General features: G+C 31.3%; 1 pseudogene; it reads right to left on the reverse strand.

Moving 5' to 3' along the window:
• LOC18043144 overlaps positions 1-1,179 on the reverse strand; it is a 2,214-nt pseudogene extending 1,035 nt beyond the window's left edge.
• Positions 1,180-13,107: the final 11,928 nt, after the last annotated feature.

Raw genomic sequence — 13,107 nt, forward strand, 5'->3', positions numbered from 1 at the left:
GTAACTCAACTCTATAGCTTTATACGCTGCTGGTTGTATATGTTTGAAGTTCGTTGAGGATGGCCTTCTTAGTTGTTTCAACGAGTCCTTCCATTTAAATATACTCGCGCTCCTTAATGCCCTTGCTACCGCCACAATGGAAACAGGCAAACCTGCACATTCCTTCGCCACATCCCTTGCAACGCATTTCAATTCACTACCTTCAACATAATCGCCTGCCATCTTCTTGAATAGACTCCAAGCTTCTTCTTCTGCTAAAGCCCCAACTACGAAATTTTGTTGAGAATCCATCTTCCTTGACAACACCTCTAGACTTCTTGCCGTCAACAGTACTTTACATCCCTTGTCACCATCTCCGTGGGGAATTCCCACCACCTGCAAATCAAGATATTCCCAAATATTATCTAAGATGACAAGGATCCTCTTCTCTTTCTTCAGTCGGCTAAAAAGACGTCTTGCCCTTCCCGATTAGCTCTCCTCACGAAATGTTAGACCTAATTTATCTGCGATTTCTCCTTGAATCTTTCTTATGTCTGGGCTCTGGGACACCTCGGAAAAAACCACAAGATCAAAGAGCTTGTCATTTTTGGCTTTTCTTGCAACTTCTTTCGCCAGCATCGTCTTTCCAATGCCGCCCATTCCACAAATCCCGAGCATGTTGATATCGGGATTTCTCAATGCACCGAGAATATCATTCAGAGTGGACATTCTTGATTCAAAGTCCTCGCAGCCTTTGTTGGACATAAGCAATGTATCCTCAGGAATGATACTGTGGGAAATTCTTTCAAACCTCCCATCTTCCCGGAGCTTGACTATAGCGTCCAGCTGCCTCACTGCTTCCTTGCTAAGTCTACGGCGCATCTTCAAATTAGGACAACAACCCTTGAAACTATGCTTATTTTCTGTAGCTTCATCACCTACAAATTTCTTTCCCTCAACAGTGGCCTTGTTTGCGCTTGCAAGCCAATTCTGAACGTTCTGTTCAATCTCTTCACCTTTTCTTTCTGCATCATTAACCACGTTCTCCATACTCACGATCTCACCCTCCAGCTTCTCAACTTGATTATTGAGATTCTTAAAGTTTCTAGTGTAGTCGCGCACATAACTAAATTGGCGTTCTATGGAAGGAGCCAAGCACTTTGCAACTTCTATAACAACAGAAACTATGATTTCCACCATCTTTAATCCTTTTCGCTCACTCTTTTTTTTTAAAAAAGAAAAAGAAATTGGGAAACAGAACAGAGACAAGAACTGAAGTACAGAACAATTGATTAGTTAGGAAGCAAACTGACACTGAGAGATTAAACGCAAGTGAAGTGACTACAGCAATATGGGGCGGAGTAAAAATGGAAAAAAAACAAGAGTGGATACAGAACAGAACAAATATAGGGAGCAGCGCAATTCTAAATAACAAGACTGGAGATCAAAGAGTGCCAAGTGTCGTTGAGATCATAAGATTCAAAAATCAATAGAGTTTATGGCGAAAAGTGAGAGAAAACAGAAGCACAAAACTTAAGAAAAAATAAGACAAACAATTTTAGCAAGTTATCAATTTAGTTATTTAATTCCTGTAATAAAATATTAAAATCTACAAGGAAGCATTAAGGCTCGCTAAAAGTTTGAGGTACATTCCTTCCCTCTAATCAAAGAAAATTAGGAATGATGCTGCTTCAACCATGTATAATTTAAATTAATTAAAGTTAATATTCGTAAATATGCTTTGATTAAAGTTGTTGTGTGAATATACATATAATAATTGTTGGTAAAGTTTCGTAAATGTGAATCCTTTAAATGTCCATCTCTTCCCTCTGAGGAAACGTTAACATGGGAGATGAAGCTATACTACTATAAACAGTGTTTGAGCATTTTCACCAAATACTTGATAAGTTTATCAACTTATTTATTTATTTCATTTCCTAAATATGAAAAGCTACAAAGGGAGAATAATGGTTTGCTAAAAGTTCAAGGAATGACATTCATTTCCGATCATTGAAGAAAATCCATGAATGCTGATTCCATCATGTGGAATTTAATGTTAATTAAAGATAAATTTGAGAAATGCAAATCTTTTAAATGTCCGTTTCTTCACTCTGAGGAAAAGTTATCTTGGAAGATGAAGCATGGCTAATATGCTATAACAGTGTTTGTATTGTGGGACAATTTCTTGCGAGCATTTCTTAGTCAAAGTTTCATATAAAACTATAATATCTATACGCAGGGGAGGACATGGCTTGGCTTGAACCCAATTAATTTGGGAGTAATGATGATGTTTGGTATCATATACGTTGAAGTTCTAGTGCATAATGGCATTTATGTTGAATGCCACTTCAATAAACTTTACTAAAATATTCCACCACTTTTTACCGCTTCTGTCATTGTTCTGATCAGACTCACATTTTACCACATGTAAGATTATCTAATTGCATTTACTTTGTCACAATAAGACGCCAACAACTTTTTTAATGCTGGCCACTAGTATGCATTCCAAGGTATAAACATATAATTAAGGGCCGTTTGGGGCATATTTTTTTTGGAGGTTAAAAAATGATTTTGAAAAGTTAAAAATTAATTTTTGTGTTTGATAAATTTTTTTAGAAATCACTTTTGGAAAAATTACCTTATTTTATAGCAAATTTTGAAAAGTAAGGAGTAGTCTTTCAACATCTAATTTTGAGAATAAATTTTATACTCAATATAATTTCATACCATATATATCCTTACATAAGAAATAAAATTATTAACTTTAAAGAGATTATTATTAGTAACAATTATATTGAGATAAAAATAAATTAAAATTAATAATATAAAATATTTATTTTAACTATCAATTATTATATATACACACACTAAAAAAAGTATACACATTTTTATAAATATATAAATAAATTTTATTCAACATTATATCCAATTCAATCATTTACATTCTTATAGTAGTTTAAGAGTAATATTTATCGAACACATATGATTACTTTTTAAAACTCATAGCACCTTTAAAATAAATTTTATTAAATGTTTAATTAATTTTCTTCATAGTTGATTATTTCTGTAGTTATTATTTTAAAAGATATAGCATTACCAAACTAGTCCAAAGTCCTCCAAGATCTTCACGAGTATTAATGTAATTAGTTTGAGTCTATAACATCAAAATATACTAATTTACAGAGTTAAAGCCATGAATTCACAATATAACGGTAAATATCAATATATAGTCTCAAGTAAAACATCTTCTCATGACCATGTCAAGTAAATGCCGCTGGTGTTGAATCAATCTAAATTCCCGTTTGTCAAATGTAAATGAAAAAGAAAAAAAAAGGTAACCAAAGTTGGTTGGTGTGAGTGGTTCGGCACTCTCACTCCTTAAGAGAGGTCAGGGGTTCAAGTCTCACTCTCGTATGGAGTCACCACTTTGGCCAGCACTTTACCCTTTACGGGCCGACCCGGTGCGAGCGGGGATTCGTCTGAGTTGTAGTACGGACTTAAAGGTGCCTCCCACAGTTGGGGTCCACTCAGGACCACCTCATGGTTCAAATCAAAAAAAAAAAAAAAGATAAGCGAGACCAAAAACTGTGGCGATCATTCATGTCTTTTGGCATTTCACATTTGATATTTGTAAATATGTAAAAACAATCTATTGAGTATGAGATTCTTAATTTTTCTTTTTCATCTAATTTGTTAATATTATTGAATTTTCTTTTTCACCCAATCTACTAATATTATTGGACGTAATTGGAACTTAGAACCACTTATGTCAACTTTAAATTATATCAACTTTAGAATGACACACTTCGATATCTAAGTTTATAAAATGATTGATCTACTTCAAGCCCAAAGTTTTTTTTTTTTTTGAAAAAAAATATTAGTTAATAAAGGAATACATTTTAAACTTTTTAGTAGCCTTCTAGATTGGGCCTTGAAATTATAAAATGGTTTATTTAGAAATTGCGTTGGACTATTGGCACCCCTCCAAAATCCTTTTAAAACCCCTCTTCTGTTACAATTATATTTAAGAATAAATACTTTAATATATCTCACATCTATTTTATCTCACTTTAAACTTTTGTATTTTCTTTCTTGAAAAAAAAAATTCTTGTATTTTCTCTGCTATCAAACTCATGCATGTAATTTTTTTCTTAAATTCTCTATCATTTTTTCTTCAATTATTAAGACAATCTATTGATAATAAACAAAACACATTCTGACAAAATTATCTGCCTTTTTTTAAGGCTCATAATAAATATTTTTACATCATAACCTTACAGATATTTTATTTAATTAATTGATTTTTATCAAGAAGTTTATCACCTATAAAAATTTGTTTGTGAGGAGTGAGAAAATAATAGAAAATTAAAAAATTCACAAATTAAATGTGTTTATTTAGAAATAAGGGTATTTTGGGCATTAAGCTTAGCACTATTGAAAAAATGGGTCAGAAGAATTTTGGAGGGGTGCCAATAGTCCAACTCTTATAAATTAAATATAAAGATTAATAACTGGACCTAGACTCAGCCCGGTCCGGGTCTAAAAATTTCAAGCCTAGGTCCATCACTCCCGCCAACTGCTGGACTGGACGTTCCATTCATATGCTGTTGAGATGTATATATATATATATATATATATATATATATATATAGTTTAGCTTTTAGCACCCATATGAAAATTCTTACGACACCTCTTTTGTATTTTATTTCTTAAAATATCTTAGTTTTAATTTATAAAGTATAAATCCCTATAAAAAAAAAAACCACATTCCCACAAAATGTCATCCTAGAAAAAGTCTCTTTGGAGTTTTAATTATAAAATACATATAAATTCTAAAAATTTTTATTATTTTCTTTTAATTATTTTACTTATATCTCCATTATTCAAAACACTTTTAATTTTTTTAAAAATCAAATTAAAATTTAAAATATAAATATAAATTATGAAATGGGGTGGGTGTAAAAATTTTGTTAAAAGAATATTTTATTTAGGTGTTTAATTGAATTTTCAGTCAAAATAAAAATAAATTAATTTGTCTTTCGTTATATAGGTAATTTCAATAACAAAGGGGTTTCATGAGGAATTTTGAGAAAGCCATATTCGTACATCATACATTTGTGTGTGTGTTGGAGGGGGGGGGGGGGGTGTGTTTTTTTGTGTGTGTGTGGAGTGGGTTTATCCAATAGGGGATCCCTAACTTTATTAAATTTAGGAATAAGATAAAAATAAAATAAAATAAACACCGATTCCAATTAGGGATGGCAATGGGGAGGGGAGGGGAGGGGACCGATCTCCCCGTACCCATGCCCTCCCCGTCCCCGTCAGAATTACTTGAGAGAATCTCCATCCTCTCCCCGAATAATAACAAGGGATCCCCGAGGGTCCCCGATCCTCGAATAACTAATACATTTTTTTTCGATTTTGAGTTAATAATATTAAAATAAAAAATTCAAATAAAAGTAAAGTTCGAAATATATCTTACATTAATATCTATTACAAAAGTCACATACATTAAATTAGTAAGTAACGCAACATGCAAGGGATACAAACTTCTTTTACAAACTATCATGAACAAATTAATAGTCTAATACAAAATTGTTACAAATAAAATCGAATTTAGATTCAAAATTAACTTTTTCAATGGTGGCGTGGGCACTTTATAAATGTGGACTATTCCCTTTACAACACAATAGTTAAATCGGAGCAAATCAAAAGCAAATATTAGATTAGATTAGATTAGATATTAAAATTGTGATTCGCTGTGGGCAATTATAACATCTAAAATTAAATAAAAAATAGATTTAAGTTTAAAATATTTAAAGAATATTAAAATTAAAAAAAATGTTTGGCTAATAGAATCTACTCGGTCTTTTTAATGTCCTAAATAAAAATTTAGAACTTTAATTAGCTAATTAGGCCTAAAAGTTTAATAATATAAATATTTTGATATTTTTTATTTTTACCAATATTTATAATTTTATAATTTATTTACTAGTAATTTTAAAAAATTAAAATAAAATTAAAAATTAAAATGGGGAAATGGGTAGGGGATGGGGATTCCACCTCATCTCCGTCCCCTCCCCGAATAAGAAATTGGGTATGAAATTATCCCCATACCCTCCCCGAATGGGGAAAATCCCCGAGAGTACCCGTCCCCGTGGGGATTTTTGCCATCCCTAATTCCAATACACTACATGACAAAATATAGTGTATTGGAGTTTATATTTTTTATTTTATTTTTTAGTTTATTCCTAACTTTAATATATCCCTTATAAAACCCCTCTCTTGAAGTACCCCATAAAAATATTAAAAATTATAATAAATCTAATAGCACAACATCAATTCCAAAACTACCCTCCACATATATTCCTCTACTTTTTCTTTTCTTTCTAATAAATTCGCGAGGGCTAGGATCAGTACCTCCACCTCTTACTTGCTGTCAAGATTAGTTTAATTAGAACAAAAAACACATATCTAGAAAATTTTAATTTTTCATTCAAGCTAAAATTAATTAAAATTTTAAACTTTATATAGGTTTTTATCAAGATTTTTGAGGGGTGTGAAAAGCTCCACTCGTATATAACCAATAGACCACAATGTGTTTTCTCATATATTTTGTAATTCTACTAATTGGCTTAAATTGAATTGTAAAAAATAATGCCACTAGAAGAAAACAGATAATAGATGATAGACAATTTGTGACAGATTCTAGACAAAATAACTTAAATCATAGCACTATGAAGGATTTGTAATAGAAATTTCAATCTATCACAGATCAATGATAGTTTTGTAATAGAAATATTTTTTTTATCATGAATATATGATGGTTTTGTGATAGAATTATCGTTTATCACAAATTTATGATAGAATTGTAATGGAAATTTGATCTACCAAGAAATTGTGATAGAATAATGATTTTGACCACGTTTGACTCAAATTTGATGTATTATTTTATTTAAGAAAACAAAAGGTACATTTTAATAATTGAAAAAAAAAAGAAAGAAAACGCTAGCCAAATGCTACCGTTTTGGTACTTAACACTCCTTTTCTTTTTCTTCTCTAAGTGTTAAACACTCACACACTTGGAAATCAAAATCCATGAAAGCTACATTTGTAGCTCGTTTCTCCTTGCGAGAATTCTTAATCCCCAAGTTCGCTGGTTAATCATTTTCTTTATTGCTTTAACTTTTGTTTTAGAAAGCTTGTTTGATGTGAATGGCCTTGGTCTAGTTGGAATAAAGAATTAAATCCACAAAGATTGTGAATCTTGTATCTTTCATAGTTTTTTTTCTTTAATTAGCTTGAACTAGAAAGAACTAAATTGTTTTATGTATGTTTGAGTTTTGTTGATGCTATTTTTCCTCTAGGCAACTCGATAATTCTGAAATTGAAATGTTGAAGGGATTATTAGTAAATATTGTTGAGAATTTAGAATTTGGTGTTGTGTGGTTTTTTATGATGTTTGACCAAAGTGGGATAAATGCTCTTGCTACACATTTGGTCCTCCAATTATGAAGTGCTTCATTTTACATAACGTAGTGCCATTAATGATTTTGTTCAAGGCGGCCGTATTGGATTATTTTAGAAATTTATTATTAGGTATTTGAATAAATGGTTAGATATCTATCTTTTGCTTGAACTCTGTGAATTTTTATTTCATGTCTTATTATATTTTCTTGATGTTTTCATGGGTTTCATTAAGTTATAATCTTTCTAATGCTTCGCTTTTTTCTATTTTAGGACTACACTACAAGAAAAATGACCTATTATGATAGGTAAAAACCGTCATCTTAGGGGGTAGATGACGGTTATCCTTACTGTCATTATAGCCAGCGTCAAGAAAAGATGACAGATAAAATCGCGTCACAAGTTGTGATAGATTTTACCTATCATAATTATGTCATACTACTTAGAAGAGGGAAATTATTTTTTTATTTTATATTTTCATTTTTTTAGAAATTTTTGGATTGTATTTTTTTTGGGATATCAATTGTGTGTATGACTAGTATTTTCTATCACATTTTTTTTGAAAAAATTGATTATTTATTTTATTTATTAATTTAAAATATAAATTATGAAATTTAAAAATTTAAATTATTAAAATTATATGAAAGAAAATAAATTACTAAATGCAATTAAATCCAAACTAATGAACTAAATTAGTGAACTTTATTAACCATAAAAATATCCAAAGTACATTACATTAGTTAATCCATATTCCAAAGTCGAGCCAATAGACAACAAAGGCCAATCCAAAACCAAGCAAAGTACTCCGCATTCAGCAACATCCAGCAACAAACCTACACAAAATGTAGTCTTCCAGCAACAAACCTACACAAAATGTAGTCTTCCAGCAACAAAATTGCAAAATCTAGTCTTCCAGCAGCAAAATCCAGCAGCCCCAAAGCCAAGACATGAAAATCCATCCAGCATCAGACCTATGCAAAATGTAGTACTCTGGCTATTCAATCCACTAACTAATTAATTAATTAATCAAGCAAACTAACTTATGTAATTACACTGAAATGGACGTGGCACACCAGATTAGCAACAATGACAAGTGAGGCAGCAGTTAAAGCCCCAACAGCAAGAAAGCCACAAGCCACACCTTTAAGTTCTTTTGATCTTTTGTAGCTGCTACTACTACTACTACTACTACTAATAATAATAATAATAATAATAAAACCATCATATTAATTTATACAAGTCCCAATATAAGTAGATAACTAAACATAGGGTTCAAGAGTTCCAAATGTTAAAAGTTACAATCATAGAGACATTTCCATAATGGAAAAACGAAGATAAAGCTCATGAAAAGTAAATATACCTATTTAGTAATTTAACAACCTCATAAACCAATCATGGAGACATTTCCATCAGCCCGCAAGTAATCAATCATAGCCTTCAGATTATCTTTCTGACAAACAAGCCATCAACTTTGGATGGACCTTAATTACAAGAATAAAGTCCAACAAGATAGGTAATTGATCTCATGAGCAAGATTAAATACAACACCTCATCAAGCTTTGCCATGAATTGTATCAGCTTTGCTTTGTGAATGAATATAATAAGCTTCATATTCCTTCGCTCCTCATAGGTAGAAATGGCCTGCAACAATTAAAGAGCCAAGATTCATTCATGCTTTTTATCAAACACTTGGAGGGAATACAAAAATAGTGACTATATCCCCAATTCGAAGGTAGTGAGCATACGGCTACATGCAAGTATATATCAATATGTATATATCTTTTAGGAATTCTCTGCCTTGGAGTTGAAACAATATGTGGTGCTAGCAAGCTATGTTGTTAATTGGTATAAATTTTTGAATGGTACAAAAGGCTTGAGATTCAAACCATGCTCATATGAGTGCGGAGAGTGGAAATTGAGTAGAAACCACAATACTATTGATATTCTTAGAGGATCTTTCCATGTGACATTCATTCAAAATTGTAACTAAGAGCAAAATGTTTAACGATTTTTAATGTATTGTACACATATGTATCAATCAATATCTTGTAAGATCGAAAAATTGATAACATTCCCTCAAGACAAATGAAAATGGAAATGAACTAGTCAATACCTGCATTACCCAAAAGAGAAACAAGGGATGGGGAACTCTGATGTAATAATAAATTATCTGCTCGGTGCAAAAACAGCCACTAGAAACACACATTGGTTGGATGATATTGACATTATTTCCAACACACACAATAGAAACAATACCAATTGCCCACCAAGTGCATGACTCAATGTGCGCCCAGACCTGACACCACTTCCTGCACATGCGACTCGGCCCACAATCACCACTAATTTCAACGAATTAGTGAATTTAACCAATGAAATTGAAAAAAAAAAGACTTTACATCACAGTGAACGAATTTGAGAATTATCTATATATATAGTTCCATGCATCCACAAAAAAGTGAAAAAAAAAATTAGTTATTAGAAAACCCCAATGATAAAGCAGCCTAGATAATATCCCAACACCCATCACGATTAAATTGGCAAGGATCTTTACAGCCTAAATCAAATTAATTTAACAATAAAACTATAATAATTAAATTCCAAAAAAATCAAATAAATGTTTAAAATTCCATAAATAAAGAAACATAGAAGACCAATCAAATAGATCCAAATTTAACAAGAGCACACCTAGGATTTTCAAGTTTTACACGTACAGGGTTCAAATTTGACAAGAAAACATCTAGGTTTTACAAGATTTAGGTGTGTAGGGTTCGAATTTGACAAGAACACATCTAGGGTTTTTAAGTTTACATATATAGGGTTCGAGTTTGACAAGAACATTAAAATTGAAATGGAACACAACACTAGAAATATTATTTACCTGTATTGATCGAACGGTTACAATAGTGGGTGAGCGTGGGCTCTCAGTTAGGGTATTGAAATTCAATAGTAGTAGCACATGCGTTTGGTGGGTATTCCATATAGTTCTCGGTGAGAGCCAAAATTGATAGTCAAATACAAGAGAATGGCGGCAGTGGTTCAGTGCCCATGCAAGGATTTCGGGTGAAAAGGGCTTTGTGAGTGTGAGATTCACGAGAGTGACTGAGCGAGAGACGAGAGTGAGTGAGAGTGCCGACACTTAGGGAAAAAAAATTCGATTAGTGAAAACTGAAGAGGGTTTTGTTTTTATTTAGCTTCAATCTAAACGGTGTTGTTTCTTGTCCAAAGAGAAACTTTTAATCCAAACGGTACCGTTTATTCTATATTTATTTTTTTCATTCATTTTAAAATTTTCAGTCAACCTTGTAAAATAAAGTCAAAATAAAAAAGCTACTTGATGATCTAAATTATATCACAAACTTGTCATTACTTCTTGATAACCAAATAATTTATCATCAGTCTATCATAAGTGCTTGATAGATGAAATTTCTATCACAAGTATGTCATAAATGAATGATAGAAAAAAAATTTATCATCCATCTATCGTAGTAGCTCTGCAGACCAAAAACTGTCACACAGAGGACTGTCATGGTAGGTCATTTTTCTTGTAGTGCTAGTTTTGAGATGGATACCCCTATTGCAAACGATAGAATTTGATTGCTGCTACAAATACTTCATTTGTGAAAATGGTTTTCTAATTTTTATGTGTTGGCTTGCGGTAAAATTGCTGATTTAAAATATAGCGAAGACAAAGTTCTTATGAGAATGTGAATCAATGATAACATATATTGGCATTATAGTAGCATGTGATGAGCTTTTTTTCTCCTTTCCTTAAATTAGGCAATTGAACTGTCAATTTTGCTTTCTTTTAGCTTCTATATTCTCTTTTTCTTTGGAGGTACAATGGATGTTTTCATTTGGATAGTTCAGCTTATGAAAAAATAGCTCTATGCAATTATTAGACTGTAAACTATTATTAAGGTATGCATGTTTGTTCATAGTTACACTAGTTATTGCTCTAATTCTTTTCTTGGGCAGGAATAAGATGCAGAGTTATGGGACTCAGAGTTAAGAGACTAGTATTCTTGAGGCCAACAATTGCAGGCTATTTAAGATAAGTTGTGAAATTTTGGATTGTTGTAGTTTGAATACTTCAATGGTGTGGATTGTATGGTTAAATAGATATCCAGGTTGTATTAATTGGGGTTTTTAATTTTTTGTATCATATTTAATATTTATTTTAGATTTATAAATTTATTCTAGAAACAAATTTGTAGAATTTGAGAATTCTAATAGCAGCAGGATCAACAACGACGACGACGTTAATATTAATTCAATACAAATAATGATAACAATGTAATTCAAAGTAATAATGCTTTTAATTAATTTTAATATTGCAATAATATCAATTTTCAGCCAAAAATTTCAAAAAATTCCAATAATTTTAATAATTTTAATTTCCCATTAAAAGATTGAGTAACATATATATGACTGTGAAAAACTGTCATGAATTCATGATGGAAAATATTCTATCATAAATTAATGATATTGATATAGATGACAGATAAATTATTTGCAATGCACTCTTTTTTATGACAGTTATTTACTGTCATCTATTGTCTATTTTCTTGAAGTGTGCTTTTGTAAGTAACATCATATATTAGAAATCAGTCCACGATCTTGTTTTTAAAGTCCAAAAAAGATATTATGTCATATGGTGTAATTATGTGGCATAACAGTTTTTCCAAACTTTAAGAAAGTTCAGAATCCTAGATCAGACGAGTACTCCATCATATATACTCCAATAAATTCTTAGCAACACATCTTTTGTATTTCGAGTCTATATCGAAAGGATTTTATTTAATTAAATGCAAAATAATATAAAATCTAATAATTTTTTTAGTTTCTAGTTCATGCTTATAATAATGTTCGAAATTAATAGATGAAAGAAAAATATTAGTTTTTTTAATTTAATTCATATATTCTAAATCATAATTTATATAAAAAAAATCGCTGGAAAGAAATGAAACTTTTTTTAAAAAATATATGTAATGGGTATCATTTGAAAAAAAAAAATTGCATGATTACAATGATTACAAGCTCATTCAATGGCTAGTTTCATCATTTGAACTCTGCGGCGACAAAGAGACGACAGAAACGTGGGTCCCTTTATCTGTCGCTTCACTCCATTCAACATCTGAACTCTTTGTCTATTTAGTCTATTACTTTTTCAGTTTCGATATTCTTACAACATTGAGTACTAGCACAAAACGGTGAGTTTGAGACAAGCATAAAAGGTCACAGTAAATTCTCAATTGCAACAATCTCTCTCTCACGCTCTTCCTCACCAATCCACTAATCTCATCACGCTCCGTTCTTCCTTACCACTCTCACTGTCGGCTCCCTCTCTCTCTCCCCCATCGATTGCATCTCTCACGGCACCTCACTCTCTCGGCTGTCTCAAAGAGAAAGACCAGATGCTAATGATGTCATCTCTAATTCAGAAAAACATATCCCAAAAAGAATTACATCAAGTTTTATTAGGGGCCATACCAGAGGCAAAAAGAAATGAAATCCAATACATAATATCCCAAACAACAAAACCTAAGAAATAAACTAACAAATAAGTAACATTGACAGCCCAAAAATAAGTTTCCTTTCAAAAAGTCGACACAAGCCAACAATTGCATAAAAGAATTTTGCCTCAATTATTTCTACATCTAA

The sequence above is a fragment of the Citrus clementina genome, unplaced genomic scaffold (assembly GCF_000493195.1).
Source record: "Citrus clementina cultivar Clemenules unplaced genomic scaffold, Citrus_clementina_v1.0 scaffold_5, whole genome shotgun sequence".
Lineage (NCBI taxonomy): Eukaryota > Viridiplantae > Streptophyta > Magnoliopsida > Sapindales > Rutaceae > Citrus > Citrus x clementina.